The sequence below is a fragment of the Arachis stenosperma genome, chromosome 3 (genome assembly GCF_014773155.1).
Source record: "Arachis stenosperma cultivar V10309 chromosome 3, arast.V10309.gnm1.PFL2, whole genome shotgun sequence".
NCBI classification, from domain to species: domain Eukaryota; kingdom Viridiplantae; phylum Streptophyta; class Magnoliopsida; order Fabales; family Fabaceae; genus Arachis; species Arachis stenosperma.
Genome location: NC_080379.1, coordinates 88,056,583 through 88,065,707, shown reverse-complemented (window position 1 = coordinate 88,065,707; position 9,125 = coordinate 88,056,583). Strand labels below are relative to the sequence as shown.

General features: G+C 37.6%; 1 non-coding gene across 1 annotated transcript; it reads right to left on the bottom strand.

Moving 5' to 3' along the window:
• Positions 1-3,107: 3,107 nt before the first annotated feature.
• Positions 3,108-3,211, bottom strand: LOC130971138 (small nucleolar RNA R71). Its single transcript, XR_009082371.1, has one exon. It is a non-coding gene; the product is annotated as a small nucleolar RNA R71 (small nucleolar RNA).
• Positions 3,212-9,125: the final 5,914 nt, after the last annotated feature.

Below are 9,125 nucleotides of genomic sequence, written 5' to 3'. Positions count from 1 at the left end.
GAACTTTTTACTTTTGTATTTTCATCTTTGGATTATCTTTTGATCCTTTGATCACGTTTGGGAGCTGGCCATTCGGCCATGCCTGGACCATCACTTATGTATTTTCAACGGTGGAGTTTCTGCACACCATAGATTAAGATGTGGATCTCTGCTGTTCCTCGAGTATTAATGCAATTACTATTATTCTTCTATTCAATTCAGCTTATTCTTATTCTAAGATATTTGCTGCACCTCAACATGATGAATGTGATGATCCGTGACACTCATCATCATTCTCACCTATGAACACGTGCCTGACAACCACTCCCGTTCTACCTTAGATCGAGCGCGATTGAGCGCGTGTCTCTTAGCCTCCATTCCGAAAGATCGGAGTGTTCGTCGTATAAGCTAGAATTATTGGCGGCCATTCCTAAGATCCAGAAAGTTTAAACCTTGTCTATGGTTTTCCGAGTAGGATCTGAGATAGGATGACTGTGACGAGCTTCAAACTCGCGAGTGTTGGGCGTAGTGACAGACGCAAAAGAATCACTGGATTCTATTCCAACATGATCGAGAACTGACAGATGATTAGCCATGCTGTGACAAAGCATTTGGACCATTTTCACTGAGAGGATGGGAAGTAGCCATTGACAACGGTGACGCCCTACATACAGCTTGCCATAGAAAGGAGTAAGAATGATTGGATGAAAGCAGTTGGAAAGCAGAGATTCAGAAGGAACAAAGCATCTCCATACACTTATCTGAAATTCCCACCAATGATTTACATAAGTATCTCTATCTCTATTTTATGCTTTATTTATCTTTATATTCGAAAACCATTATAACCATTTGAATCCGCCTAACTGAGATTTACAAGATGACCATAGCTTGCTTCATACCAACAATCTCCGTGGGATCGACCCTTACTCACGTAAGGTTTATTACTTGGACGACCCATTGCACTTGCTGGTTAGTTGTGCGAAGTTGTGACAAAGTATGATTCACGTTTGAGAGCTCCAAGTCTTTGGCACCATTGTTGATGATCAGAATTTTGTGCACCAAGTTTATGGCGCCGTTGCTAGGGATTGTTTGAGTTTGGACAACTGACGGTTCATCTTGTTGCTCAGATTAGGAAATTTTCCTTTATTTTATTTTCCAAAAGTTTTCAAAAAAATCTTTCAAAATTTTATTTCCCAAAATAATTTTTGAAAAAATACAAAAAAATAATAAAATCATAAAAACTAAAAATATTTTTGTGTTTCTTGTTTGAGTCTAGTGTCAATTTTTAAGTTTGGTGTCAGTTGCATGTTTTTAAAAAATTTGTTCATTTTTCAAAAACTCATGCATGGTGTTCTTCATGATCTTCAAGTTGTTCTTGGTAAGTCTTCTTGTTTGATCTTCATATTTTCTTGTTTTGTGTCTTTTGTTGTTTTTCATATGCATTTTTGCATTCGTAGTGTCTAAACATGAAAAATTTCTAAGTTTGGTGTCTTGCATGTTTTTCTTTTCTTGAAAATTTTTCAAAAATAAATCTTGATGTTCATCATGATCTTCAAAGTGTTCTTGGTGTTCATCTTGACATTCATAGTGTTCTTGCATGTTTTCTTTGTTTTGATCTTAATTTTTCATGTTGTGAGTCATATTTGTGTTTTTCTCTCTCATCATTAAAAATTCAAAAAATAAAAAAATATCTTCTCCTTATTTTACTCATAAAATTCGAAATCTTTGGGTTGACTTAGCCAAAAATTTTTAAAATTAGTTGTTTCTTGTTAGTCAAGATTTCAATTTTAAAAATCTTATCTTTTCAAAATCTTTTTCAAAAATTAAATCTTTTTCATTTTTCTTATTATTTTTCGAAAATTTTAAAAAGTGATTTCAAAATCATTTTCTTAATTTCATTTCAAAATTTCGAAAACTTTACTAATAATTAATGTGATTGATTCAAAAATTTGAAGTTTGTTACTCTCTTGTTAAGAAAGGTTCAATCTTTAAATTCTAAAATCATATCTTTTAGTTTCTTGTTAGTCAAGTAATCAATTTTAATTTTAAAAATCAAATCTTGTTAATTTCCTTTTTAAATCTTTTTCAAAATATCTTTTCAATCATATCTTTTTTCAAAATCAATTTCAAAAATCTTTTCTAACTTCTTATCTTTCCAAAATTGATTTTCAAATATTTTTCAACTAACTAATTGACTTTTTGTTTGTTTCTCATCTTTTTCAAAACCACCTAACTACTTTTCTCTCTCTAATTTTTGAAAATTTCCTCACTCTTTTTCAAAATTCTTTTAATTAACTAATTATTTCAAATTTTAATTTTAATTGTATTTCTTCTCTCAATTTTTGAAAATCACTAACTATTTTTCAAAAACAATTTTCAAAAACTTTTCTCTCTCATCTCTTTCTATTTATTTATTCATCTACTAACACTTCTCTTCATCTAAAAATTCGAACCCTCTCTTCTCCTTTGTGTTCGAATTTTTCTCCTCCCTCTTCTATTCTTTTCTTCTTCTACTCATATAAAGGAATCTCTCTACTGTGGTAAAGAGGATCCCTATTATTATTTTCTGTTCCCTTCTTTTTCATATGAGCAAGAGCAAGGACAAGAACATTCTTGTTGAAGCAAATCCTGAACTTGAAAGGACTCTAAAGAAGAAACTAAGAGAAGCTAAAATACAACAATCCAGAGAAAACCTTACAGAAATTTTCGAAAAAGAAGAGGAGATGGCAGCCGAAAATAATAACAACAACAATAATGCAAGGAGGATTCTTGGTGATTATACTACACCTACTTCCAATTTTTATGGAAGAAACATCTCAATCCCTGCCATTGGAGCAAACAATTTTGAACTGAAGCCTCAACTAGTTGCTCTAATGCAACAGAACTGCAAGTTTTATGGACTTCCATCAGAAGATTCCTATCAATTTTTAACTGAATTCCTGCAGATCTGTGATACTATTAAGACTAATGGAGTAGATCCTGAAGTTTACAGGCTCATGCTTTTCCCCTTTGTTGTAAGAGACAGAGCTAGAACATAGTTAGACTCACAACCTAAAGATAGCATGGACTCTTGGGATAAGCTGGTCACGGCCTTCTTGGCCAAGTTCTTTCCTCCTCAAAAGCTGAGCAAGCTTAGAGTGGATGTTCAGACCTTCAAGCAAAAAGATGGTGAATCCCTCTATGAAGCTTGGAAAAGATACAAGCAGTTGACCAAAAAGTGTCCTTCTGGCATGCTTTCAAAGTGGACCATTTTAGATTTATTTTATGATGGTCTATCTAAGCTTTCTAAGATGTCACTGGACCATTCTGTAGGTGGATCCATTCACCTAAAGAAAACACCTGCAGAAGCTCAAGAACTCATTGACATGGTTGCAAATAACCAATTCATGTACACTTCTGAGAGAAATCCTATGAGTAATTGGACGCCTCAGAGGAAGGGAGTTCTTGAAATTGATGCTCTGAATGATCTTGAAATTCCCACCTACCCCATCTCCCTCTCTCACACATTTTCATAACACTCTTCCCCAAACAGCATTCACTAATCACCTCAATCACTCTTCCCCATCACCTCTTTACCACTCACATCCATCCTCTCTTTCCCATAAACCCAACCTGTAACAGCCCAGACCACCCGCTAGCACGATATTGTCCGCTTTGGCACACAAGGCCTCACGGTTTTACCTTTGACGATAGGGATGCTAGCCGAAGCCCCCCACACTCACTCGTCAAAACGCGTCATGCTAGGGAGAGGTATCCACACCCTTATAAGGCATGCTTCGTTCCCCTCCCCAACCGATGTGGGCCTTACAATCCACCCTCCTAAGGGAGCCCAGCGCCCTCGCTGGCACATCGATCCGGGTTCTGGCTCTGATACCATCTGTAACAGCCCAGACCACCCGCTAGCACGATATTGTCCGCTTTGGCACACAAGGCCTCACGGTTTTGCCTTTGACGATAGGGATGCTAGCCGAAGCCCCCCACACTCACTCGTCAAAACGCGTCATGCTAGGGAGAGGTATCCACACCCTTATAAGGCATGCTTCGTTCCCCTCCCCAACCGATGTGGGCCTTACACAACCTACCTTCAAATTCAAAATCTCTTTCCCACCCAAACCCACCCTATATGACCGAACCATAAACCCCTCTCCCTCCACTATATAAACCCCTCCATCCTTCTTCATTTTCACACATCACTACCTTCTCTTCTCCCCCTTGGCCGAAACCCACACCTCTCTCCCTCTCCTCAATATCTTATTCTTCTTCTTCTATTCTTTCTTCTTTTGCTCGAGGGCGAGCAACATTCTAAGTTTGGTATGGTAAAAGCATAGCTTTTTTGTTTTTTCATAACCATTTATGGCACCTAAGACCGAAGAAACCTCTAGAAAGTGGAAAGGGAAGACAATTGCTTCCACCTCTAAGTCATGGGAGATGGAGAGATTCATCTCAAAAGCCCATCAAGACCACTTCTATGAAGTTGTGGCCAAGAAGAAGGTGATCCCTGAGGTCCCTTTCATGCTCAAGAAAAATGAGTATCCGGAGATCGGACATGAGATCCAAAGAAGAGGTTGGGAAGTTCTTACCAACCCCATTCAACAAGTCAGAATCTTAATGGTTCAAGAGTTCTATGCCAATGCATGGATCACTAGGAACCATGATCAAAGTATGAACCCGAATCCAAAGAATTATCTTATAATGGTTCGGGAAAAATGCTTAGATTTCAGTCCGGAGAATGTAAGGTGGCGTTCAACTTGCCTATGATACAAGAAGATGCACGCCCCCTACACTAATAGGGTCAACTTTGATCAAAGGTTGGACCAAGTCCTCATGGACATATGTGTGGAAAGAGCTCAATGGAAAAGAGACTCAAAAGGCAAGCCAGTTCAATTGAGAAGACTGGACCTTAAGCCTGTGGCTAGAGGATGGTTGGAGTTCACCCAACGCTCCATCATCCCCACTAGCAACCGATCCGAAGTAACTGTGGATCGGGCCATCATGATCCATAGCATCATGATTGGAGAGGAAGTAGAAGTTCATGAAGTCATCTCTCTAAAACTCTACAAAGTAGCCGAAAAGCCCTCTACGTTGGCAAGGCTAGCTTTTTCTCATCTTATTTTCCATCTATGCAACCTAGCTGGAGTTGTCATAGAAGGAGACATCCCATTGAAGAGGACAAGGCCATCACTAAGAATAGGATGGAGCAAACAAGAGAGCCCATTCATGGATCTCAAGAGACGCATGAGGAAGCTCATCATTAAGAAATCCCTCCGATGCCTCAAGGGATGCATTTTCCTCCAAACAACTATTGGGAACAACTCAATACTTCTCTAGAAGGATTGAGTCATAACATGAACCAATTAAGGGTGGAACACCAAGAGCACTTCATCATTCTCAATGAGATTAGATAAGATCAAAGAGCTATGAGGGAGGAGCAACAAAGGCAAGGAAGGGACATAGAGGAGCTCAAGAACACCATTGGTCCTTCAAGAAGAAGGTGCCACCCTCACTAAGGTGGACTCATTCCTTAACTTCCTTGTTCTTATCTCTCTATTTTTCGGTTTTTAAGCTTCATGTTTGTCTATGTTTGTGTCTTTATTACATGATCATTAGTATTTAGTAACTATGTCTTAAGGCTATGAATAATTCCATGAATCCTTCACCTTTCTTAAATTAAAAATATTTTTATTACAAAAGAACAAGAAGTACATGAGTTTCAAATTCATCCTTGAAATTAGTTTATTTATATTGATGTGGTGACAATACTTCTTGTTTTCTGAATGAATGCTTGAACAGTGCATATTTTTGATCTTGTTGTTTATGAATGTTAAAATTGTTGGCTCTTGAAAGAATGATGAACAAAAAGAAATGTTATTGATAATTTGAAAAATCATGAAATTGATTCTTGAAGCAAGAAAAAACAGTGAAAAAGAAGAAGCTTGCGAAAAAAAATATGGCTAAAAAAAAAAGAAAGAAAGAAAGAGAAAAAGAGCAAGCAGAAAAAGTCAATAGCCCTTAAAACCAAAAGGCAAGGGTAAAAAGGATCCAAGGCTTTGAGCATCAATGGATAGGAGGGCCCAAGGAAATAAAATCCAGGCCTAACTGGCTAAATCAAGCTGTCCCTAACCATGTGCTTGTGGCATGCAGGTCCAAGTGGAAAGCTTGAGACAAAGTGGGTAAAGTCGTGATCCAAAGCAAAAAGAGTGTGCTTAAGAGCTCTGCACACCTCTAACTGGGGACTTTAGCAAAGCTGAGTCACAATCTGAAAAGGTTCACCCAGTCATGTGTCTGTGGCATTTATGTATCCGGTGGTAATACTGGAAAACAAAGTGCTTAGGGCCACGGCCAAGACTCGTAAAAGTAGCTGTGTTCAAGAATCAACATACTTAACTAAGAGAATTAATAACACTATCTGAACTCTGAGTTCCTATAGATGCCAATCATTCTAAACTTTAAAGGATAAAGTGAGATGCCAAAACTGTTCAAAAGCAAAAAGATACTAGTCCTGCTCATCTAATTATAACTAAGCTTCATTGATATTTTGAGATTTATAGTATATTCTCTTCTTTTTATCCTATTTGATTTTCAGTTGCTTGGGGACAAGCAACAATTTAAGTTTGGTGTTGTGATGAGCGGATAATTTATATGCTTTTTGGCTTTGTTTTTAGGTAGTTTTTAGTAGGATCTAGCTACTTTTAGGGATGTTTTTATTAGTTTTTATGCAAAATTCACATTTCTGGACTTTACTATGAGTTTGTGTGTTTTTCTATGATTTCAGGTATTTTCTGGCTGAAATTGAGCGACCTGAGCAAAAATCTGATAGGAGGCTAAAAAAGGACTACAAATGCTGTTGGATTCTGACCTCCCTGCACTCGAAATGCATTTTCTGGAGCTACAGAACACTAAATGGTGTGCTCTCAATTGCGTTGGAAAGTAGACATACAGGAATTTCCAGCAATATATAATTGTCCATACTTTATTCGAGTTTAGATGACGCAAACTGGCTTTCAACGCCAGTTCCATGCTGCATTCTGGAGTAAAACGCCAGAAACACGTCACAAACCAGTGTTAAACACCAAAAACATGTTACAATTTGGCGTTTAACTCCAAGAGAAGCCTCTACACGTGCTTGGACTGAGCTTGAGCTTTAAACGTGCAGAGGCTTCTCTTGGGGTTAAACGCCAAGTTGTAATGTGTTTTTGGCGTTTAACTCTGGTTTGTGACGTGTTTCTGGCGTTTTACTCCAGAATGCAACATGGAACTGGCGTTGAACACCAGTTTGCGTCATCTAAACTCAAATAAAGTATGGACTATTATATATTTCTGAAAAGCCTGGAATGTCTACTTTCCAACGCAATTGAGAGCGCGCCATTTGAAGTTCTGTAGCTCCAGAAAATCAACTTCGAGTGCAGGGAGTTCAGAATCCAACAACATCAGCAGTCCTTTGTCAGCCTCCTATCAGATTTTTGCTCAGGTCCCTCAATTTCAGCCAGAAAATACCTGAAATCATAGAAAAACACACAAACTCAGAGTAAAGTCCAGAAATGTAAATTTTGCATAAAACTAATAAAAACATCCCTAAAAGTAGCTAGATCCTACTAAAATCTACCTAAAAATAATGCCAAAAAGCGTAAATTATCCGCTCATCACAACACCAAACTTAAATTGTTGCTTGTCCCCGAGCAACAAAAAATCGAATACGATAAAAAGACGAGAATATACTATAAATCTCAAAATATCAATGAATATTAGTTCTAATTAGATGAGCGGGACTTGTAGCTTTTTGCTTCTGAACAGTTTTGGCATCTCACTTTATCCTTTGAAATTTAGAATGGTTGGCATTCATAGGAACTCAGAGTTCAGATAGTGTTATTGATTCACCTATTTAAGTATGTTGATTCTTGAACACAACTACTTTATAAGTCTTGGCCGTGGCCCTAAGCATTTTGTTTTCCAGTATTACCACCGGATACATAAATGCCACAGACACATGACTGGGTGAACCTTTTCAGATTGTGACTCAGCTTTGCTAAAGTCCCCAGTTAGAGGTGTGCAGAACTCTTAAACACACTCTTTTTGCTTTGGATCACGACTTTAACCATTCTGTCTCAAGCTTTTCACTTGGACCTGCATGCCACAAGCACATGGTTAGGGACAGCTTGATTTAGCCGCTTAGGCCTGGATTTTATTTCCTTGGGCCCTCCTATCCATTGATGCTCAAAGCCTTGGATCCTTTTTACCCTTGCCTTTTGGTTTTAAGGACTATTGGCTTTTTCTGCTTGCTTTTTCTCTCTTTCTTTCTTTTTTTTTCGCCATACTTTTTTTTCGCAAGCTTCTTCTTTTTCACTGCTTTTTCTTGCTTCAAGAATCAATTTCATGATTTTTCAGATTATCAATAACATTTCTCTTTGTTCATCATTCTTTCAAGAGCCAACAATTTTAACATTCATAAACAACAAGATAAAAAATATGCACTGTTCAAGCATTCATTTAGAAAACAAAAAGTATTGTCACCACATCAATATAATTAAACTAATTTCAAGGATGAATTTGAAACTCATGTACTTCTTGTTCTTTTGTATTAAAAACATTTTTCATTTAAGAAAGGTGAAGGATTCATAGAATTATTCATAGCCTTAAGACATAGTTACTAAATACTAATGATCATGTAATAAAGACATAAACATAGACAAACATGAAGCTTAAAAACCGAAAAACAGAGAGATAAGAACAAGGAAGTTAAGGAATGAGTCCACCTTAGTGATTGTGGCACCTTCTTCTTGAAGGACCAATGGTGCCTTGAGCTCCTCTATGTCTCTTCCTTGCCTTTGTTGCTCCTCCCTCAAAGCTCTTTGATCTTCTCTAATCTCATTGAGAATGATGGAGTTCTCTTGGTGTTCCACCCTTAATTGGTTCATGTCATGACTCAATCCTTCTAGAGAAGTGTTGAGTTGTTCCCAATAGTTGTTTGGAGGAAAATACATCCCTTGAGGCATCTCAGGGATTTATTGATCATGAGCTTCCTCATGCTTCTCTTGAGATCCATGAATGGGCTCTCTTGTTTGCTCCATCCTCTTCTTAGTGATGGGCTTTTGAGATGAATCTCTCCATCTCCCATGACTCAGAGGTGGAAGCAATTGTCTTCCCTTTCC